The sequence below is a fragment of the Papaver somniferum genome, unplaced genomic scaffold, assembly GCF_003573695.1.
Source record: "Papaver somniferum cultivar HN1 unplaced genomic scaffold, ASM357369v1 unplaced-scaffold_57, whole genome shotgun sequence".
NCBI classification, from domain to species: domain Eukaryota; kingdom Viridiplantae; phylum Streptophyta; class Magnoliopsida; order Ranunculales; family Papaveraceae; genus Papaver; species Papaver somniferum.
This window is the reverse complement of record NW_020648415.1, coordinates 850,108-875,250: the sequence shown is the minus strand read 5'-3', so window position 1 is coordinate 875,250 and position 25,143 is coordinate 850,108. Positions and strand designations below refer to the sequence as shown.

At 36.9% G+C, this 25,143-nt stretch overlaps 1 long non-coding RNA gene across 6 annotated transcripts; it reads right to left on the bottom strand.

Moving 5' to 3' along the window:
- Positions 1–13,692: 13,692 nt before the first annotated feature.
- LOC113343353 lies at positions 13,693–17,702 on the bottom strand. 6 transcript variants are annotated; one of them, XR_003357200.1, is made up of 10 exons: positions 17,186–17,700; positions 16,998–17,055; positions 16,872–16,897; positions 15,736–15,801; positions 15,471–15,646; positions 14,913–15,353; positions 14,719–14,811; positions 14,507–14,606; positions 14,302–14,400; positions 13,693–13,959 (listed from the first exon to the last, which is right to left on the bottom strand). It is a non-coding gene; the product is annotated as an uncharacterized LOC113343353 (long non-coding RNA). The 6 variants fall into 6 exon arrangements; XR_003357199.1 differs by adding an exon at positions 14,126–14,190 and having other exon boundaries at positions 13,704–13,959; positions 14,913–15,646; positions 17,186–17,701; XR_003357201.1 differs by having other exon boundaries at positions 14,498–14,606; positions 14,913–15,646; positions 17,186–17,702.
- Positions 17,703–25,143: the final 7,441 nt, after the last annotated feature.

Genomic DNA, 25,143 nt, shown 5'->3' with positions numbered 1-25,143 from the left:
GATAGAAAAGTGTAGTTGAGCTCAAGGACTTCATGGCGATTCATCATACAACGACGAAGATCTTTACAAGGAACCGTGGAACTTCATCAACAAAAAGGTATGTGGATACTTGAACTTATCTATCACTCAAAAGGCTATCTATTCTATCTCATACTACTTGTGATACAAAAGTCGTATGATATATAGACTAGATCACACACATTTGACATTTCTAGCTGAGCATTCATTGCTTATCTTTTTCTCGAAATAATGTGTTGGTAAAGCGTTTCGCTTTGATCAAGTTTATCTTCACCTAGTGACGAAAGTCATGAAAAGTTTCAATCACTTTGAGAATTGCTCTGACGTGAATCGGTCTGTCAATAACGGCTACATAGCGTCCTCTGAGAATGTCTCAATGATTGAAATGAGAGTTTAGATTACATAACCATGTATTCCTTGAACCGAAGTTTCGAACTTTCGTGATCAAGAGAAATCGTAAGAATTATGGAATTGGCTTGCCAATTCTGCAAACCCAATCCGCAGACTCAGTCCGCGAACTGTCGGAAGTTCTCGACCGAGAACTTCTTCTGAATTTTCCAAAACACGTTTGTGTGCTAAGTCCGCGAACTCAGTCTGCGAACCCATTCCGCGAACTGGCGGAAGTTCTCTTTCCGAGAATTTCTGCTGAGTTTGGAAAAATCAAACGATTAACTTAAGTCCGCGAACTTGTTTGTGAACTTAATAGGTTATGATCTAAATATGTGCTCTGAACATGAAACATTAAATTACTAAGGAATGCTTTATGCAAACCGTGGCTATAATGTTCACGAGCCGATTTAATCGAATCGAATCATCTTTGTTTCAATTGTGTCTTGTGTAGTTACATAAGATCTCATAGCAATTGAACAACTCTTTAACTAGTTCATTTGAGTCAATTGAACTAGTTATGGTGAAGAAGAACAAGGTTAATATGAAATGCTCATATGGTTAACCTTTTGGGTTACTGTGTTGAACCAACATACACGTACACGTTTGGGCATGGTTTTCGCAAACCCAGTAAACGTCTACCCAAGTGTGTGTGACAAGCTAAGTTTTCTATCTAACAGTTAAGAAATATTATCTTGAATCTAAATAAGGTTTTCATCTAACGGTGAATATGGATTTCTTTGTAACTAAGGCAAAACTCTGATTTGAAGGATATATAAAGGAGACATCTAGATTTGAGCAAAACTAATCCCCACACGTCTGTGTGATACTAGTGCGCTCGCTAGAGTCGATTCTCATTTAACCTTTGGTTTTCTTCTCTAAAACCAGGTTAACGACTTAAAGACTTCATTGGGATTGTGAAGCCAGACCGATACTACTTTTATCGTAGTTGTGTGATATGATCTTGCATCTTCTATCATACGAGTACAATCGATTGATTGTCTTGAGATCATGAGAGTTCTCCGATAGGAAAGATAAATAAGTCACAAACATCTTCGTCTCACTATTTGTGATTCCTCGGCAAACCGCCTGTGTAGTCAGGAAGGATTGTAGAGAGGTGATTGATTAATCTAGGATGTTCTTCGGGAATATAAGACCAGATTATCAATTGGTTCCTATTCACCTTGATTTTATATCTTAAGACGGAACAAAACCTAAGGTTTATCTGCGGGATACAGATTTATCCTTTAGTAGACTTTTCTGTGTGAGACAGATCTGTTTATTATCAAGTCCGTGATTTTGGGTTGCAGCAACTCTTGGTTGTGGGTGAGATCAGCTAAGGGAATCAAGTGCGCAGTATCTGCTGGGATCAGAGGCGCAGGAGTATAACTGTACCTTGGATCGGTGCGAGACTGATTGGGGTTCAACTATATTCCAGTTCGAAGTTAGCTTGGAGTAGGCTAGTGTCTGTAGCGGCTTAATACAGTGTGTATTCAATATGGACTAGGTCCCGGGGTTTTTCTGCATTTGTGGTTTCCTCGTTAACAAAATTTTTGGTGTCTGTGTTATTTCTTTTCCGCATTATATTTTATATAATTGAAGTAATACAGGTTGTGCGTTCGTGATCATCAATTGGAAATCCAACCTTTGGTTGTTGATTGACATTGATTGATCCTTGGACATTGTTCTTTGGTACCGTCCAAGTTATTCCTTGTATTTGATAAAGAATCTGTAGGATCAGAATCTCGCAACAACGACACGCTTGCGAAATTACTAGAAATACATCAAGAAGACATCGCAGAATGATTTCAGAAATGACATAACAGATGACATCAGCTTAAACATGAGAAAAATATGATGATCGTGCGAAATTTAGGATGTTTGTGAAATTAACATTTGTAAGCTTGCGAAAATACCGCAAGCCAGATCCGAAAATAGGGGAAATATGAGCTGTCATCCACTATGTAAATACCTATATAAAGAGAAGAGCAGGAGAGAGAAAGGAGGATACACATTTTAGGATGAGAGAGGGAGACACAATTAGAGATAGAGAGAGAGAACAGAATTTGTATTATTATTATCTCCTTCTTCTTTCTTCTTCAACCAAGAGCTCCAAATACTCATTAATGGAGTCTCAATTGTAATTCATATGTAATTACAAACAATCATAGTGAAACCTAACCCCGTGGATGTAGATCACATTGATCGAACCACGTAAATCTTGCGTCTCTCTATATAATTTTAGCACTTTTATCTTTATTTTCATATCAAATAAGTTTAGATCTAGAAATCATAGTCATGATATTACAAGGGGTGTGTTTTAGGATTTCCTACAACTACATAATGGCGCTAGAAACAGGGAAGCTGAAGATCGAAAGTTGAAGATTGTTGTTGAGATTGTTCAAATCAAGAAAGTGAGTAAATAATTCAGTGAACCAGTTAAAAGAAAAATGATTAAAGTCAATGAAGATGACAAAAGATTGGAGTGTAATATGATAACAAAAACAATGGTTAATAAATTCCATGAAAACATCAAAGGAAGAATACATAAACGAAATTTTGAAGGAAGGAAGGTTATGACGGTAGAAAAGACATCACCCTTGAAAGATAGGGAAAAGCAAAAAATCACATTCATGGCGGCAGAAATACTAAAAGAAAATTTGAACCACACATCTCCATTGGTTATTACAGTTCCTATTACGCGAAAAGAGAAGGGGACAACAACAAAATCCACAGAAGAATGGATATTGAACAGAACTTTAGTCGATACAGGAAGTTCAGTGGATATAATATTTTATCATGCGTTCAGAGGAATGGGATTTAAAGATGAAGAAATGTCCAGTTCAACATATCTTGTTCATGGCTTTGGAAAATCCACAACAAAACCTAAAGGAGAAATAGTGGTACGAATTCCACTAGGAGAGATCGAAACACACGTGACACTATGCGTGGTGGATATGGAATCGCCATATAACATGTTGCTAGGAAGACCATGGATACATGCGATAAAATATGTAGTATCAACGTTGCATCAATGTATTAAATTCCCCACACCAAATGGAATAGGTGAAATCAGAGGAGATGTTGAAAATGCGAAATTATGTCATCAAATTTAAGTAAAGCATTATGAAGGACAAGCAAAAAGGAAACAATTTCGCAGAAAGTTGGCAAAGGAGGCAAAGAAAAAAGAAGAATTTAGTGTATACATAGTAAGGGAAAAAGAAGGCAGGGGAATACCCAGCGAAATTTCGGAAGAAGGAGAAGGACCTGTGAAAACAATAAAAGAACCAACACCAATGGGAGAACCCAAGTCCAGTTACACTGCCGCAGAACCAACAAAAGAAGTAAACGTTGGGACTATAGAAGAACCTCTAATATTGAGAATTGGAACCAAGATGGATGTTGAAGAAGAAGAAAGAACTGTTAACCTTTTGCGAGAATATAAAGACGTTTTCGCAGGGAGCATGGATGAGATACCGGGAATATATCAATCAATTGCATGTCACAAGTTGGAGATTAACAAGAATGTGAGACCATTTAAACAAAGAATAAGAAAAATCGCAACAGCTTACCATTCCCAAATAGAAGAAGAACTACAGAAAATGCTTGATGCAGGAATCATAAGAGAAGCTAAAGACCCAGAGTGGATAGCGAATATGGTCATTGTCCCAAAGAAAAACAAAGGAATAAGGATTTACATAGATTTCACTGATTTAAACAAAGCTTGCCCTAAAAATAGTTTCCCTTACCAGATATTCCTCAAATGGTGGAATCCGCAGCGGGAAATGATAGAGTATCGTCTTTAGATGGGTACAAAGGATATAACCAAATCCCTCTCACTGAAGAAGATCAAGAGCATACTGCTTTCTTTGCCCCTAGAGGTTTATATTGTTACACGAAAATGCCATTTGGTTTGCGAAATGCGGGAGCAACATACCAAATAATGGTAGAGAAGGTGTTCTCGAAATGGATACACAAAACATTAGAAGTATACATGGACGACATGTTAGTAAAGAGTAAAGAAGCCAAAGACCATGTACAGGACCTGAGGGAGATTTTTGAACAAATGCGGCAGTATAACATTAAAATGAATCCTGAGAAGTGTACTATTGGAGTTGCATCGGGAAAAAATTTAGGCTACATTGTATCAAAGGAAGGAATACAGGTTGATCCAGAAAAAGTGCAAGCAGTTCGTGACATGCCAACACCAGCAACAATAAAAGATGTACAGAAGTTGAATGGACTTTTAGCTTCGCTGGGGAGATTCATTTCGCGACCATCAGACAAATGCAAATATTTTTTCGATATACTCAGGAAGGGTGCGAAATTCAAATGGACTGATGAGTGCGAAAAATCTTTTCAAGGGATCAAAGAACATCTTATGAATACAACTATTTTACAAAAAGCAGAATCAGGAGAAGAATTATTGATCTATCTTGCGACGACGTCGCATGCATTAAGTGTCGTGTTATTGCGAATAGATGCAGGAGTGGAGAAACCCATATATTACATTAGCAAAACTTTTAATACTGCCGAGAAGAATTACTCAAAGATTGAGAAGCTAATCTTAGCATTAGTTTATGCATCATTTAAGCTCCGCATATATTTTCAAGCGCACAAGATAAAGGTATTAACAAAAGTACCAATTGAATCAGTGATGAAGAATTCAAAAAAATCAGGAAGAGTGGAGAGATGGAATGCACAAGTAGAACACTTTGATATTAAATATGAAATTTTGTCTTCACCAAAATCACAAGTTGTTGCAGATTTCTTGGCAGAATTTCCTTTAGAAGAAGATGAAGCGGTAGAAGAAATGATGGATATAGAAGAAGAACACGGAGATCCAAAAGACTTATTAACAGAACCAAATAGATGGGAGATATTGGTAGATGGATCATCAAATGGAGAAGGCAATGGAGTTGGAATTGTTTTAACTTCTCCGGAAGGAGTGAAGATGGATTTTTCATTCAGATTGGAATTCGCATCCACTAATAACGAAACGGAATATGAAGCTGTGATACATGCCTTAAAATTCAGAATAGAAATGAAACTAGAAATTGCCAGGATCACTAGTGATTCGCAACTAGTTAATCGCCAAATAAAGGGAGAGTACACTACAAATGAACCATCCTTGAAGAAATACAAGAAGGTCGTTGAAGAATTGTCAGCGAAAATCCAAAAAATAAAATGGAGGAACATTTCAAGGAAGGATAACAGACTCGCAGACGCTTTTGCTTTCATCTCAAGCATGATGAGAGATCCAACTACGAGATGCATAAACATACAAACACTTCTGTCACCATCAATCAATAAAGAAGAAGAAAAAGTGAACGTGATGATAATAGACGGTGAAGAAGAAGAACAAACAAAACAATTGCAGATATATTAAAGAAGAAATTGGAAGGACATCATAGAGCATGGTGCGAACAAGTACATAATGCAGTATGGGATTATAATACAACTAGAAGAGAAGCTACTGGAATGTCACCTTTTTGTTTAACATACGGAGTTGAAGCGGTGTTACCAACAGAAGTTGTTATTCCGACAACAAAGAGAGAAGCTTAGAAGAAAAATCTTAGTGCGGGTTTGATCTTAAACAAACTTGATGAATTAGAAGAAAAAAGAGAAAGAGATTTACAACATATGGAGAATTATCAGCGAAGATTAGCCCGAGAATATAATAAACGTGTCAAAGTACGCGAATTCCAACCAGGAGATTTAGTTCTGCGAGAGACACCAATATATCAGCGAGAAAATGGTGGAAAATTAGCGAAAAAATGGGATGGACCTTACATCATTAAGGAGATAGTTGGAACAGGAGCTTATAAATTAATGGATCCAGAAGGTAGAGATGTTGGTCATAGACTTGACAGACCATGGAACAGGTTGTACTTAAAAAGATATTATCCGTAAGAAGCTTTGAGAAGTTATAGATTCTGAAAGAATAATTGCGAGATTATTCATATCAAAACAAGATCATGATGTGCGAAACTTTCGCAGAGATAATCATAGAACAATGACATAAAAGAAAGGGGCGAACCTTTATGGCATACACCCTAGTTCGCGAATAAAATTTCGCAAGAGGCAAATATAAGACCTAAAGTACGTCATATAAGGGGGTACCTGTTGCATGGCTCAGGGAAAGGCTACACCTCCACCGGAACCTGAGTCATGGAGATTTGGGGTCAATAAAGCCCATCCGGGAGAGGCACCTTGGATTCTCAGCTTAAGCATATGACTTAGGTTGGGCGACTAAGGTAATAAGGACTCTCCCAAGGAGTGCAGAATATGATCAAGGCGCCGAGGTACACGGTTGAGTCAAGAGTGCCAGGGGCGTTTGAAGCGTACCTTGCCACTCTTGACAAGCCTTGGCTTATACTGCACTCGGCCCGAAGAAAACCCCACTTAAGGTGCAGTCTCGTAACCATAAGCCCTATAGGTAAAAGGGATAATAGGTTGCGAAAACAACTGGTTGTTGTTAAGACTGGATGGGAGGAGCTAACCTTGTATGGTAGAAGTACGCCTCCTTGAAGGGGCAACCAGGGGGGAGATAAGGGCGGCACCCTCCATTAGGGAGTTGATAAGTGTCTTAAGACGCAAATGTCATGAGGCTTTTTACTTGCAAGGGTATTAAGGCTTGTCATATTTGTGCAACAATCTTGAAGAGGCAATAATACAAAAGAAAAAGATAAGATGAGATCAATGGGTTTTCGCATGAAAGTGCGAAGACGTCCTGCGATTTCGTCGCAAGACGGCAATGTCATGGGGATTTATTTTCGCAAGAATATTTAGACCTGTCATATTGTCGCAACATTCCTGAAGAGGCCATAATACAAAAGAAAAAGTTAAGGCAAGATCAATGGGTTCTTGCATCAAAGTGCAAGAACGTCCTGCGATTTTGTCGCAATGACAAGAGGTGGCATAATAAAACCTTTAATTAGGAAGGCAAAATAAGACCACATGACAAAAAAAAATATTTATAAGTATTCATAACAGATCATTTCTCGCAAGAAAGATAATGAGAGGAAAGTATGGGAATCAATAAACAAGAGGCATTATCTTTCTCACCAGCAAAATACTAAAAGGGAAAATTGATTCCAAAGTTGGTTGAAGAATATTTTTCGGAAAAAATAATAAAGATGAGACAATTCAAGAAGATAGAACTAGATAAGAAGCTCATGCTTCAGTATTAATTCCAGTAGAAGGAGATAACAGACGTTCTTCGCCAATGTTCTCATTATGGCCAACCTCTCCTTCATTTCGATTCTGATCTTCACCTTGATTAGCACCTTGATTATCGCCAGCAATTACTTCTTCAGAAGAAATTTCTTTTTTATTTTCATCTTGATTAACACCAGCAGTTGCTTTCTTAGAAGGAATCTCTTCTCCATCTTCAAATAGATTATCCTCTGCACCACTTTCATAATCATAATAACTGTCAGCAGGACGAGGAACTTCATCATCATCTACTTCCAAAGGTTCGATTGATGTAGGTGGAAGAGATTTAGACAATAAAATATCATTTACAAGGACTTCATCCCGGAGATGAACATGACGAAGAAGTGCTCTCTGATGATTCCTATCTTGAATATCCTTAAAGTAAGCAAGATAATCAAGTCTTCTTTCTGCTCGGTCGCGAGAACCAGTAAGGACAGAGACGAGTAATGCATTTTCTTTGCGAATTTTGGCATATTTAGCCTCCAAAACAGAAATGGAGGAATGAAGATTTTTCTCAGACTCTGCGAAAGGTAAAATACAAAATTTCAGTAAGATGAAGAACTCAAAAAGATATGACAAAGAAAAGATAGTTAAGGCAGTAAAACTATTATGACTACCTTCCTTTTGCGAAATAAGATGTTGAATCAAGTTCAGACAACTATTCTCCCAACGATCCATCGCATCATCAAATTTATCTCCAACTAAACCTTTAAGTCGAGACTGAAGATTTTTCTCTTTAGAAATAAGAAAGGCATTCTTCTTCGCAAGAGAAGAATAAGATTCTTCTAATTTGGAATATTGTTCTTTAATTTGATTCGCCTTTACACTTAAAGCTATTCTACCTTGAATGAGTGTATCTCTTTCAGCGGTAGATGACTCTGTTACTTCTTTAAGTTCATTTCTCAAAGAGTGAAGAGATTGCTCTTGGTCATCACATACTTTCTGAAGGATGCCAAGTTGTTGCAAAGATATCGTCATCTTATTTAAACAAATTCGTTTCTCTTGAGATAGAGTTTTCTTCTCATCTGATAAAGATTTCATCCCAAGATTAGATTTAGTTAAAGAATAAGAGAGGCGAGACATTTCATTACTTAATAAATCTTGCCTCCGAACTAATTGGGTATTTTCATTGGTAAGATTATTTATATGATCAACAGAGTATGAATAGAGGTTATCTAATTGGTTATATTGATCCATCAAAATCTATTTATCAACACGGGCTTCTTCAACAGCAGATTCAAATTGATATCTCTCCATTATTCGTTTCTGGTTTAAGGCTTAACATGCGAAAGAGGGATTTCATGGATAATTAAATATGGGAAGGATAAAATCATTAGAAAGGCAAATTGAAGACACAGAGAAGGAAATCATACCTCTCAGTTCATCATTATTTTTGCGAAGGTTGTCACGATCCAGCAAAACATTCTGAAGCTTTTGATCAATGAGAGACTTTTTTCCATCATCAAGGACTTCAGACAAAACTTTGAAAGCAATATCTATTCCTTCCACGGTTTCTTTCGAAAAGGGAAGAGGCTCAGGTAGAGAACTGGCAATAATAGAAGGTTGAGAAACATTATCAATAGGAGGAGAAGAAATTTCATTCACAGAAGGATCAGTAATGGGGGTTTCAATCATTGAAAGGTCAGTTGAAGAAATGAAATCTGAGGCAGCTTTTTCTCGAATTGGAGATAATGGTTTAACTTGCGAAAATGTCGCAGGAGATTTAGAAGAGATAAGTAAGTGGAATGGAACAGAGGTTTCAACGGTTTTAAGGTGGAGAGATTTCTTGAGAGGTTTATTGACATCCTTATCACCCTGCGAATTACAATCCAGATAAGAAACAAAGGCAACAATATTGTTATTAGAAAAGAATAGAGGCAACTACGTACTCTTCAAGTCCAGTATTCTTTCACTCGTTCCTTCATCAACAAAGATCAAAGACTACTCCAACAACACGTATCTCTCTCCAACAACTACAACAACGGATTTTTTCCTGAAGATCGCTCTTTAACCAATATTCAAGAAAAAAAGAGGCAAGATGTAGGATCAAAATCTCGCAACAACGACACGCTTGCGAAATTACTAGCAATACATCACGAAGACATCGCAGAATGATTTCAGAAATGACATAACAGATGAGATCAGCTTAAACATGAGAAAAGTATGATGATTGTGCGAAATTTAGGATGTTTACGAAATTAACATTTGTAAGCTTGCGAAAATACAGCAAGCCAGATCCGAAAATAGGGGAAATATGAGTTGTCATCCACTATGTAAACACCTATATAAAGAGAAAAGCATGAGAGAGAAAGGAGGATAAACATTTTAGGATGAGATAGGGAGACACAATTAGAGAGATAGAAAACAGAATTCGTATTATTATTATCTCCTTCTTCTTCCTTCTTCAACCAAGAGCTCCAAATACTCATTAATGGAGTCTCAATTGTAATTCATATGTAATTACAAACAATCATAGTGAAACCTAACCCCGTGGATGTAGATCACATTGATCGAACCACGTAAATCTTGCGTCTCTCTTTATAATTTTAGCACTTTTATCTTTATTTTAAATCAAATAAGTTTAGATCTAGAAATCATAGTCATGGTAGTACAAGGGGTGTGTTGTAGGATTTCCTGCAACTACAGACTCGCTATTGTTTTTAGCTTGAGTAATATCAAAAACAAGAGAGAGATATTAACTCCTTGGGATACTTTTATCTAGATTGAGTCTGACTGTCTAGTTGATTCTCTAGAAAAGTATTTTGGAGTTAGTCCATACAGATTTCTAAGAGAAATATTGGGTGAGACAGTCATCTAATGTTAACTTGGGAAGTTTCGTATTGATCATTCGATCACTTGGAAATTACTTGAAGCTAATGGTATGTGTGAGACTACCATTGTCGTCTTTTAAGGATGTTTCAATAATTTAAATGAGTGTTTAGAAAAATTACCCATGTTTGGATAATACGGTATGCATACTCGGTATGCGAACTGTATTGTAATGATTCAGGTCCGGAACTCTTGTTTGCGTACCTAGAGTATGCAAACTGATTTACCTCAGAAGGTCCAAAACTATTGTTTGCGTACCTAGTATGTGAACTAGTTTACCCGAGTTGGGTTCGGAACAGTTGTTTGCGAATCGGGTTTGCGAACGGCTTGACTAGGCCAAGGTCCAGAGATGTTGTTCGCGTACCTAGTTTGCGAACACAGTGGTTAAGTTCTAAAATAGGTCATGTATGATTCTCATACTCATGAACTAAAACATTTATGATTTAAGGAATGCAAATTAACTTTGCAAACAATTGGTCAATGTTCATTAATTTATTCTTGTATAAGTACATTGTACGATTATGAATCAATTCGATTTTGTTTCAATTTGTTCATGGATATTTCTATGAGACAGTGAACAATTGAACAACTATATTCCAAACACAATCATAGATTCATTTGATTATCTATCATGATTGATTGATCATCATAATTGATCTAGAAGTGTTATATGAATACACCTAAGACAAAAGTGTTCATATGGATAATTTAGGTTAATTGTTATTGAGACAACCCAATATACACGTTTAGGTACGGTTACCATATCTAAATATAAGTATATTTCATTTGTGTGTAACAAGCTAAGACCATCTAACGGTGGAGATTAATTGCTTAATTTCTAAGAAGACTTAAATTGAATCTTAAGTTAGGATTTCATCTAACGGTGAATATTGAATGCTTTGTCACTAAGCTATCTTAGCTTTGATTGTAAGCAACCCTGATTTGAAAGGCTATATAAGGGAGAGCTCTACCAACTGGAAAACCTAATCCCGACACTTCCTTGTGTTCTAGTTCCAAAACCATTATTAGGTTAACTGATACATATTGATCTATGTACCTTGGTGACTATTATTATAGAGGCGGAATTCAGAATAATAACAGAAAAAAACTAGAAAACATAACACACTAGAAACCAGATTCGAAGAAAGTATCTTCTCTAGATTATTAACAAGAAAACTATTACAAATCTCTCTTTCTTACGCTCAGAATCTGTCTAAACAGTGGATAACCTTAAACTATTTTATTAAGCTTGCTTTTACAATAATTAATTGCCTCACAAACTTATTTCTAAGTGATTTGTCTCACAAACTTATTTCTAAGTGATTTGTCTCACAAACCTCCTTTCGTTGATCTAGGTGAGTCTGTATCACAAATCACACTCTAGATGTTTTTGCTATGAGCTAAGCATCACTATTTATATGTTTAACGGTTTCCAAAAGCTTATAAGAATTTATTTCCTTATCTAGGAATAATTCATTTTCTAGGTATATTTCCTGTTCTAGGAATATTACCTTGTTCTAGGAATAATTCGTTATCTTGGCATACTTCCTTACTTTGGTTTGGTTTCCCAAACCTCTTAGGAATTTATTTTCCTTTTATAGGAATACTGCCTTAAATCAGTAATCCCTCCTAAATGACAATTGTATCCTAAATCCATCTTGAGGATCACTAGTTCCCGGAGAGAGGAAGATACATATGTATCATGCGCTCCCCCTCAAGAACTTGAACTCCTGTGAAAGTTAGGGAACCCGTGAGTTTCTTTCTCCATGCTGAGCCATCTCTCCTTGCTGGGAACCTGACTTCGACTTCCAATTAGAAAATCATCCTTATCTTCTTGTCTTGCCTTAGTCTCTCTTCGCTCCATAATGTAATCATTTTCGAGTGGTTCTTCTTTATCAAACCACAAGTCTTCCACATGTGGCGATATTATCTTGTCATCTCTGTCATTATCTAGTAATGGTGGTTCAGACATCTTCAACCTTCCTAGGTCGTCCTATTGTTGTTTGGTTGGGGTTTCCAAACAAATTCTACTCGGCTTCCCGTCAAGAGAACGGATAAGGAGAATGAACTTTGTACTAGCATTCACCAACCTTTTTTCCTGAGTGGCTGTAATCAAGCTCGCTCCTTCAAGAGGAGAGTTTATAGCTCGTATTACAAAAGCTTTCCCATATTTGGTAAAGGTATACTTCTGGTCTCTCCTATGTAAAACCGCATCTTGATCCCATAAGTAAGGACTACCAAGTACAACCTGACAAACATCTAATGGAACTTGTTTGAGGGAAAAAACTGATTCTATTGTTTTTGGTAAATTTTGGTGTGTTGATGAGAAACGAATTCAAACCCTAAACAAATGCACTGCACAGGAGTACTTTTAGATTCGAGAGATCAATCTGTAAGACTCTGGACTAAACCAAGAAATGGTCGTTCCAGACTCAATTTGGTCAAGGATAAGGGTTGATCTTAGGGAGGGAAGCGAAGAAGGTGCTTTAGATCAGAGTGTTGAATTATGAAGGTGTGGTTGTTTATGACTTGTGTATCAGAAAATGGTTTCTAGCTACTTGTGTTGATAACACTTGTCTCCTGTCTTCGAAATAGATTGAAAACCTATTTATACAAGTCATTGAGGGCACTCTGATCTCTTAAGAAGTGGAGGAAGTTAAGTAGTGGAGAAGTGGATTTGTGCGGAAAGTAGTGATCATCGTGTTTCCGTTATGAGGGAAGAGTGACCACACGTTCACCAACTAGTCTCATTAACTGTCCGTCTTTCCTGACACTTTCTCATAATGGGCGCGTTGCATGCCTCACGCTGTAAACCGCCAGACCAACACCCCAGTGAGTATCCCCCAGTTTGTGACATGTTTGATGTCTCGAATGAGTGAGTCAAGTCGTGGGACTTGCCGCAGAGAATAGCATATGGTGCTATTAGGTGAAACAACTAAGTCGTTTATGAGGCCGACATAAACTAGTGCAAAATGGAAGTTAAACCACTGCCAAGATTAGAGGTAATATCAATTGTATTCATTAGTTGGAATCTGGTAGTGGTTTTTTCCAAAACAAGTTGAAATCTTTTTAAAACACCACTTCCTCTGACATTCAGTCGACTCTAGTGATAGAAACAGTTGTTTATATCGATTATATTTAACAAAAAAAAAAAGATTTGATTCAGCTGAATCTGAAGCTGAGTCAACTGAATCTGAATCTAGAATCAAACCAGTAGTAATGTGTTTATAACTGAATTTTACAAAATTAAATTGATAACTTAAAACTTGATCTGTATTAAAATGAGTTTGTTTACAACTTCTATTATCATACCTTTTAAGTTCTAAATATGAAAATTTCAACGATAAGTAAAAAATGCTCAACCTACATTCCTTTTACAAACTTAATAAATCAAAAAGCTTCAAAATCTTCCATGCGAGCTAGCAGCTTACTACAGACAACACTTCATTTACTAGCAAACTTGACAAATCAAAAAGCTTCAAAATCTTCCATTACTCCAATCTTAAGCTGCAATTAAAAACCAAGACTGTATCACTAAACAACCATTTGACACCTTCACCACGTAAACCTAAAATTATCCACTGAAATTGAAACTTACTGAAAATAAATGAATTGCATCTACTTCGCATACAAAACCAAGAACAAAAGAGAAGATTGCACAAGAATTACATACAATGATTCCAACAAGTGAGTAAAAATATTATAGAAATAAGGATCCTTGTCTATGGCTTCCTAGTTCTGACATTCCAAACAAAGAAAAACAGAAACCAGATTCAGACTTGTTTTATCAACAGATAAATAAAAATTTTAAATGCTCGTCAAACACAAGAAGTCTAAGGCATTACTGACCTTCAAAAAGATTGTACTTGCCAACTGCCATCTGAAACCTGTCATTAATTATATATGTCTTAGAAGTTCCGTATCAGGGTTTACGATTATGATCTTGTTCTGCAGCCACCAAAAGGGAATTTAATGTTTGAGATCGACAGGCATTACCGAAGAGCAATTAAAGAACCAACCCTCGAGTTACACAGCATTTTCATACTTGAATTACCTAAGGAACTCAGATAAGCACATGAAGAATAGAACCCCAACTGTCATTTCACAGCACATCAGTAGTTTAGTCATTCAGGAATATGTGTGCTAATGTTCACCTACAAAGGAGAGAACTTCCATTAGTAAACAATCAAAATAAGTATTAAAAATCACATTCACAAAAACACTACATGATATACAAGAACATAATGAAGTTTGTTTTTCTATTACCATGGATTTATCTGGCAAGTTGGATGTGAATTTAACACAAACAGCACCACTGTTACCATGACTCCTCTGAGTCTTTTGTAATTTGTTTATCAACTACAAAAAGAGAGGGTTTCTAAATAAGAAAACTAAAACCAAGTATTACAAATATCAGAACACTAATGCTGGCAAAGCGTAGAGCTTCCGGAATGTTTCACCTAAACAGGAGTTGCTGCTTGGATGACGATCAACCATATAAACATTAGATTGAGTAGTTCAATCTAGCCAAGTGTACCTAAACCCAACTGGTCGATTGACACATCCACATGTTAAAGATGACTATCCAGATTTTAGCAGATGTTTGTACCGAACAATGTCAAAGCACAAACTATTGAACCGCTGCATCAACAGAACAAGTTTATGGATGAACCATATATTGAACCAAGGTTCAGTTGGATATATATGATGTGCTTGTCATATCCACATTCTCTCTCCAGAACCATTTGAAACAAGGGTCTATTTAGAACTATAACTCAAGGGTCTGTGAAGAATATTCCATACTCCCGATAACAAAAATAAAAGTCTAAGAAGCAAATTACAGTCAGTAATCTAATTATATTCATTCAAAGGAATTTATGATAAAGCTTGTTCTTTACAACCTGAAAATCAAATAAAAAATCTCAGTAATTTATCATACTAAGTACTGGGGTATAAACTATAAAAGCATTCAATGACTAATTGAAATCTCAAGGATACAGAGTACCCATTATACTTACTTTGTCAAATTTCTTTAGTATTTTTACAAAACGAAGCATGTTTAAGTTCCTGAAACAGTACATACACCTGTTCACTATGACCCGGTTGAAAGTAACCCAGTAGTCTGCCCACCGGAATCAAACACACCAATGGTCCAGCACAAGCGCTAACTCTGAAGTGATGAGCTTTCTGTCACCTGTTTCAAACCAAATATAATCCTTTATTTTATCTGCACAACGAAAACAGAGACGTGAATTTATATTTATCCTTTGCTTACAAATTCACCTCCAAGTTCATCTAGCATCTAATGTTTGGGTTAAGCGTCTTCCAATGCTTCTTCAATCCCCTCGCCTGAGAATTTTCAAACAGTTAGGAGATGATAAAAATGCATGTATCTATTTATGAGAATATGGCATGCAGATTCGAATGACAACTCTAGTATTATAAAAGTTCATACAATTCAAAGTTAAATGAAAAATAGTATAGATTTCAACAAGCATGCTTGAAATATTCAATATTCTAATGTTTTTTTCCTATTAGACTTCTATTACGATTCTACTACCGTATAGGTTTTGTAGCCAACTAAATTTACAGAAACTTTTTTCTTTAAATGTGTTTATACCAAAAGAAAACAATTACCATCAAGTGGTATGCAGAGAGGAAGTTTCACTGCGATACTACACAACATACTCCCAAGTTAATAAGATCAATTTCATCTCTTGAGTCTCCATGTATACCTTTTGACTACCACAACATCACTAATTGGTTACGTTCGTGGAGTCTCTAAGGCTATCGACCTGAAACTAAGCACAACACTATAGCCAACATAAAGCTCATTACAACCTAACCTCACGCTTTGTATTATAGCTACCAAAGTACATCAAACAAGGGCAGTCTGAGAAAAGAAATGAACCATCTGTAAAATAAAATCAAGGGTTTGAGTAAATATCTTTGGAACTCTATAACTCTTCATCTCTGGCGTTGATTGAGGTAACTAAGCAACTGAGAGTTGTTTCAAAAATACAGAGTTCAAAAAAAAAAATTTGTTCGTGGAGAATTGAATCCTTTCTGCTAGGCATTTACACGAACAGTTAGACTGTTGATGATAATAACCCAAAGATCAGTGCCAATATAGCTCCACAAAATATCACAATTGAGAAAATCCCGAAAACAGTTTACTAAAAATGTGTAAAATCAGAGTGTCGTTCAATCAATTGGTACAAACAGAAAACCTAAACACCAAATTAGGAAAAAAATAAAACCAAATCCCAGACCTAAGAAATTATAATGGAAAAGATTTAGTAATTTTTGCACCTATCATAGGTTCGTCCCTGCTCATTTGCACATAAAAATAACAAAATTGACAGTGTAGACAAAACCCAGATTGAACTTTAACCCATAAAGTGATGGAAATGTTATACCTGTAGATCCAACTGAACCTGAGAGTCTGTTACATCACAAAAAAAACAGAAAAATAATTAAAACCCTATTATCAAAGAAATTGAAAAGAGAAAAAAAAATTGTTTTATGAAAAACCATAACTTTACCTTATGAAGTTTGAGAACGAGAATATGTTAAAGAAGAACTCCAACATCACCCCAAGATCTTCTCAATCAAAAAAAAGTAAGAAAATAATTAATACCCTAAAATCAGTGAAATTGAAAAACAAAACACAAAAGGGTAACGAAAACCTATTGATAACGACAAATTAAACCCAAGCGAGTTTCAGATCTACCACTTGAATAATGAGATGAGGGATTTCAGAAAAGAAATCAAGAGAAGGGTTTGTTGATTTCACTCATGTTTGGGATTTTTTAGGTTAGAAGTGGAGAAGAAGAATAAGAATCAGATAGAAAAGAAAAGAAAAATGAGATCGGAAATGGGAGAGAGGAACCGAGCGAGGAAATAAAAAACAGAAAAAGGTAACATAGGTTCTACTGAAAAATTTCTCATGAAATTTCTTTCTCCCGCAGACGTTTCTGAATTCCATTATTGAGCTCTATTATTTACAAAAATACCTCTCATAAAAACCATTGTGGGGAGATTAGTTTTATTTCGTAACTCCAACCATTCGTCATTTTCATCACGCTCCTCCAAAAATAGGATCATTAGCTTTATCATTATCGTTATATTGTTGGATTTCTAGGTAACGACGCTGCAATTTCTTATTATACTAGATAAAATCACTATCATTCAATTTCTGTTGCGTTATGTGATTTCGTTTTTTCGAGTGCAACTGAAATACATAAGATAAGTAAGTAATTCAACTAAAATACTTAATAGTAAGCACATGCTAATTTTTTTGTAGCTTGTTGTCATGAGAACATAGGGGTATACAGGCATGTTATGTTCGTAGTTCAATCGACCTACTATACAGAGCACTTAAGGGAAATGAGTTATGGTCAAGTCTTAACAGTAATACAACACTCCATAATCAATTAATTCAAAATATAGGTACTGGAATTGCATGGTTCGTGCATATTCAGAATATTACTAATGAGTGTAAAAGATTAGAATACTTACATTTTGAAATGTGCTCCAATTTCGCTCACATGGGGAAGCAGAACAAGTAAGACTCAATACTCTGATTGCAAATTTTTGTAGGTTTGGCGCATCGATTTCTCCAAATGTAATCCACCATTTATCTGTTATAAATATAAACAAAGTAGTTATAAAATCTATCTAACACAAATGTAGTCAAACTTTAAACTTAAAAAACAAACAAGCTTACGAGGTTGATCCTTATTTCTTCTTCTTTCGCAAGGCGGAGTTCCCAAGATCCCAACAACATCAACATACTTTCTCAATTCACCCGTAGCAGCATCAAGTTCATCTTCATTGGGTATAAGCCTTTGCATTGCTGTATGAAGTCCCCTTTTGATTTCTATGTACTTTGGATCACTATCCTTTTTATAAGCTTCAATAGTGTAGAATATGGAAGGATTCAAATAGTATGTCGCACAATGTAGAGCATGATTAAAGTTATTCTTCCATATTTTCTCAAAGCAAGCCTTAATTACACCCCATGTATCATCATCTTCACTGAATTTCTCCTCTAGTTGATTCCTTGCTATCCTCATTGCATCATAAAAAGAAGGCATTGTAGGTTTGCGCTCGATGTCCACCAACCTTACAACCTTAACTAAAGGTTTCAGCACACTACAAGCATAATCAACATCTTCCCAAAATGTGCTACTTGTAACAATTTTAAGTGCATTAATTCCAAGAGTTTCTTTTGAAAATCTAGTTTTTGCCCACCTATCATTCACAAACACCATTTGTAAAGGATTTTTATACTTTTGAAGACTTTTTAGTGTGTAATACTGAGTTGAAAATCTAGTCTTTGTAGACCTATGTAAGTCTGCACGTGTCAACTCCCTCATCAAGCACAATACTTGAAAATGAGCATAAATGTACGTAACAAGTCTTTTACCTAGAATGACGTCTGTCTTGATTCGCATAAGCTTGTCACCAAGTTCTTCTAGCATCAACTGGACACAATGAGCACCACAAGGAGTCCAAAATAGATTCGGGTATTCAAGCATTAAATCTTTCCCAGCCTTTTTAAAATTTGAACCATTGTCAGTAATGAATTGAACCACATTTTCTTTCCCGACATCTTCAATTGCCTCCTTTACAATCTCACGTATGAAATCAACATCATTGGTTCTGTTTGACGCATCTACAGACTTCAAGAAAACTGACCCTTTCGGAAAATTTGAACCATTGTCAGTAATGAATTGAACCACATTTTATTTCCCGACATCTTCAATTACCTCCAAGATGAAATGCTTTTCCATGCATCTTTCTTTAACTTCTCTTTCACTGAACAGTTTCTGTCAAGAGTGGATTGCTGAGTTTTCTGGTGGTCTGTCTGCATGAGTAAATCCATTGGACCCCTAGAACTACTTTGGCTCTTGAATTTTCTTTTACTCTGACTCTGAACAACTACTTGAATACTACTGCCCACATTAAAATCCTTTTCAACTTCTTGTACCTCATGGTCCTCATCATCAGTATCAGCATCAGACTTCTCATCAGATTGTGTGCGACGATACATAGCATCAACGTTATCCCTGTGAGCTTTCTTTAACTTCTTTTTACTGTCATTTTGTCTAATTTCATTTATAGTTTCAACTGTTGCTTTCATACATGATGAAACATTCCCTTTCACTTGTGTGATATGCTGCTTAAGCCTAGTAATTCCACCACCACGCATTTCTTTGTTACAAAGCGTACAACTTAGTTTCTTCGGAAATGTAGGATCTTTGCATGTAGCCCATTTCCATGCTGGATCTCTAGTTTGAGTCAGACTAGAAGATTGAGGGAGTATTGACCCACATGTAGTGTTTGATTTGTTAGAATTGGATGCATTAGAAGAATCCATAATCACAACCTGAAATTCATGTCAAATTGAAATTATGAGAACAATAAGAAAACTCTATTACCCAACTGAACTTTCTTATAATTGGGAGCCAACTGAACTTGGTACACCACTGGCTAATACAACCAATTATTAGCACAAAATTATTACCACTGCCTAATAAAACTCTAATTATGAACATCAATATATAGTCTATAAATTGATATCAGATAATGACACAAACATCACCTCAACCACATTCCTACCTGAGAGAAGCATAGAATGGATGCCTACCTCAGATTTGCATCCAGCTGAAAGAAGACTATTACTTGAGCCACATAAAGCAAAATTAAATACTTCTTGAGCTTAACCAGCAGTTAATACTGCTACCTGAGGAAACCAAACACCCAATTCTTCATTACTAAAGCAAATCAACAAGAACCCTAACATGCATCAAACACTGTCACAACTATGAAGTGAACTCAATATTTAATGACCTCACCAGCAAATCAACAAGAACCCATGACAAATCAAAAAGAACCCATGAAAAACAAATTCAGTAATTAAACAAAGAAGGCTTCAATTGAAATTAAAAACCCTAATCTCAGATTAACATCAAAAGAACACACAGTATGATAGAAAAGTTCTCAAAAGTCAAAATATATAAATCTAGCTTCGATTAACACCACAAACCCTAATCTTGCTTCGATTAACATACCTTGCTTCGATTATGTGAGAGAGAGTCAGAGACTGAAGAAGAAACGAAGTGAAGAAGAAACGAAGTGAAGAAGAGTGAATCGGTGGAATAGGATATTAGGATTAGTTATGTTAAATTACTAAATACCCTATCTCGGTTGTTAAAATCGGTGGAATTTCGGCCGATATAACCGAGTTTTTCGGTAACTTTTCCTATCACTGGAATTTCGTATTTCGCTGTGCTACGAGCCGAAAAGGGAAATTTCGGCGGAATTTTGGCCGAGATGGCCGAAATTGACTACCTTGCTGTGGATCACAACACCATAATCAAGTACTGCCCTGCAACAGTCGTTTTAGTGAAGCCCAGGAAGTGGTTAAAACCCATTTTCCACTAGTGATGTATGTATTCGATGCATGTAAAGCATCACATTAAACAGCTCAGAGTAATCGATGTGTATGAAACATCATTGTTTTGGAGCTCGATTGAATAAGTCGCGGATTGGGCGTCTTAAAAGGGTAGCATGACCGATCATCTTTGGGTGATCATTTGAAGGCCGCATGGACAAGCCATCACTTGGTCGATCGCTTCCCGTGAGAGAGAGGTGGTCGATGATTGCCATGCTATTTTGTTGGTTTGCTGGAAATAAATCTACATCGTCCAACTAGGATACCAAAGTTGGGTGGACGAGATGATTTGCGGCAGTTGCATATCGCTGTTGATAACTTAGGGTTTAAAAACCGTGTGGCCCACCCCTCTTTGGGTGAGCGTTTTGAGAAATTGAGCCTTAGCTTTAATAAGTCGGTCGGTCATGCGAAAAGGTGGGTCGATGGTGATCACATTAACATCTTCGAGACCGTCTGAAATTTAGATCTATACCGCTCGTTTAGGCTGGCGAAGATGGATGGTTGTGATCACTTTGCGATAAAAGTGTGTTGCCGTAATCCCCAATTAGGGTTTTGAGACAGCCACATCCACCTTAGTTCAATCAAACGATTTGGCGTGTCATTGACTTCCTTCGGGCAAGTCGATCAAGTGAGGATAAAATTGGGTCGATGGTGGACCCATGTGCACCCCCTTGACTGTCTGAAACGCGATCTAATTCGTCTAATTAGGCTAGCTAAGTTGGACGGACACGATCGATTCGCGACAGTTGTAAACTTCCGCAACCTAAATTTAGGGTTTTGAATACAGCTTGTCTGCTCGAGTTTGGGCAAGCGGTTGAGTACCCTATAGGCTAGCCGCAGGCAAGTCGGTCGACTAGGGCACTAGTGGTCCCACCGGTGATCATGCTGGTACTTCCTTAACTGTTCGTAGGAGGATCCAAGCCATCCAACCAGGCTGGAAAAGTTGGACGTTCGTGATGCTTCTGAGACCGTTTTATACGGTCTAGCTCATTTGAGCTATCTTTCAACAGCGCGACAACTCACGCTTGGGTGTGGTGTTTGACGGCGCCGAGGTGTGATAAATAGAGTTCGAACGGCTATAGCATTAGTGGGCCCGCCGTCAGTCGATATGATGATTTCCTAGTTTCGTAAGGAGTTGTAGATGGGGCAAAACGATTTGCTGGTTTTTTACGAAATTGAGGAGACGACCGTGCGGAGGAGACTCCTTGAACCGAGTGAAATTTTCAACCTCACACAGATGCACTGCAAGAAGGGAGTGCTTTGAATTCGAGAGATCAGTCTGTAGTACTCCGGCCTAAACCAAGACAATGGTCGTTCCAGAGTAAATTCGTTCACAAGAGAGGATGGGTCGATCTGTAGGAGGGAAGATGAGAAATGTGTGGAATCGATGATAATCAAAGATTGTAGGTGTGTTGTGTATTCTGAATAAGATAAGTTCTGAATGATTGAATCTCTGTTGAAAGTAATTGCTCAGATGATGAGTTGTTAATCTCTTGTTGTCTGTTTGACATAAGATTTCTGTTCTTTTCAATCATGATTCAGAGACTTATTTATATTGCTGGAATTGTAGACACCATGATCCCATGAAGTGTGAAAGTTGATGGAATCAAAGAGTGGGGAAATGTAAATCGTGTTTGAAACCAGTTGCTCATCGTGCGGAGACTTGGTCGATTTTCCATCCACTACTTTGTTAACTCCTTCAACTGATTGCACGACTTTCTCACATTCCATCGTGTGTATGAACACACGTGCTGTAGACCGCCAGAACAATCCCTAGTTAATATCCCCCCATGTGACACGATTGACATCTCGTGGTGTAATTAGTCAGTTGTTGACTTCATGACTTCATGGGACGATGAGTCCATGTATTTGCTGAGTTTAACATGATTTTGCAAAATGTTCTGAGACTCATGAATTGAACGTGTCTGTTGAGATAGAGGTATAATTCTCACGTTGATAGTTGAGGCGAGCAAGTATTTCTCATTCGATAAATTGTTGAATATTGAGGGTTGAACCAATATTCCTTGGTTTGAGCAAATATTGCTCATCTGAGCAAGTGTTGCTCGTCTGATGAATTATTGGTAGCGTGACCAAAATAAAACATTAATTAGAATACTGATAGATGAACCGAGTATAATAAAATGATGATCATGAGATCGTCGTAAAATTATTAGCCTTCGAATTTGGAATTATGATCCTTGGACTCAGAAAACCTAGCTTGATCAATTGATGACCAATTGATGGTTTATTAAAAATTCAACCATGGAATGAAGAAGGGACCGGATACATGGGATCATGGGTCGACCATGTAGCGCCCATATGCTCGAGTGAACAAATACCAAGATCTCTTGAAGAGTTGGTGAAAGAATGATCAAATGATGGTTCAATCATTTCTCATATAATGCTCGTCTGACCTTAGGTGATAAAACCGAATTAATTATGAAGAGGTGAGGGACCGACCAAGGGGTCATGAAACCGGCCCTGGATGTTCATGGGATCGAATGATGATCACTCTATGAAAATTCCAATATTATTTGGAAGAGTTTTGGACCTAATACATGCAATTGCGCAAATTAGGTCAAATCATGAAAATATGTGGGACCGGATCCGTGCGAGCCAAAGATCCAACCTTGGTCGTTCAAGGTAACATGCTCACGTCGTCGAAACGTTTGTGTCTCAGTCCTGAGAATTTTGATATTTTCTGGCATGCGTTTGAGCAACCATTTGAGAAAATATGACAAAATCAAGATTTTGCTGAAACTGAGGAAACTTCATGAAATGAAGGAAAATAATTATAAAATGAAGGAATGATGAGGCGTGGGATCGCTGAGGCCAAGGCATGGCCGGCCGGCCAGTGACCACGGTCCCATGGTGCCTTTTCCTAATTTTATATTATTTTCATGATTTTATGAAAATATCATGAAATCAAGGAGTTTGTTGAAATTAAGGATTTTCCTTGAAGTGAAGGAGTTTCCATGGGATAAAGGAAACAAATAATATTAAAATAATAAAATAAGGGAGTGTGGGACCGGCTTTGAGCATGGTCGGCCGGCTAGGGCCCGGTCCCGTGCGTTTCCCTAATTTTATGTATTTTTTGTGTATTATTTCCATGATTTGAAGGAATTTTCATAATTTGAGAGAAATACCATGAAATCAAGGAATTTCATGGGATCAAGGAAACTTAAAATAATAATAATAATAAAATAAAAGGACGTTTGGGACCGGTTAGGGCATGGCCGGCCGGCTGGGGACCGGTCCCACGAGTTTCCCTAATTTTATATTATATTTTTCATGGTTTTATGAAAATACCATGAGATTAAGGAGTTTTCATGAGATTAGGAAAATATTAATAAAATAATAAGGAACCATGAGGTGTGGGACGGTCGGGATCAAGGCATGGCCGTTTGGCCAATAAACACGGCCCACGACATTTTTCCCAATTTTATACTATCTCCTTGGTGCGAAGGAAACACCATGAAACTGAGGAGTTTCCTCAAAACGAAGAATATTTTTTCAAATGAAAGGATTTCATAAGATCAAGGAAAATAACAAAAATATGATAAAATATAAAACCGGCATGGGACTGGCCACGACATGGCCGGCCGGCCAGTGGGCCCAGTCCCCCAGCACCTTGGTCAATATTTTATTATTTATTATTTTCTTTCATATTTTGCATAGGTTCATTGTTTCGTCGTATTTTGAAATACTCGTTCGTGCGTTCAGGTGATTGTTAGTGCATCATCGTCGAGCACACTTGCACCTTTTGAGTCGGGGATTACTCGAAGGTAACTCAGACGCCCATATGTTGAATATTTATTACTAACCCATGGAATTCTGTTGGGAAGAACCATAGATTGAAGTAACGAAATATTACGAAAATATTTGAATATTTTCAGAAATCCAGTGGATGAATCCAAGAATTTAGGAATAATTAGTTGATGGCTCTATACTAGTACGATCGTCTAGGAGAATTAATTATTCTGAGCGACATGAGCTAGTTGAAGCGTCATATACTTTATATAGTCAGGGAAAATTGTTGTTTGTATCCTGAAGACGTTATTGCTCTATACTAGCAGGCAAGTTGTCTAGGAGTCGTCCAATCTCGTGATTCTATATAGAAGTAATTACTAAAGTGTTCAGTATTCATGAGATATGTCGTTGCCTAGCCGAGAGACTACATATCTGCATGTACTTTGAGAGACAGTATTCTCAGTCAGAGATTCGATGAG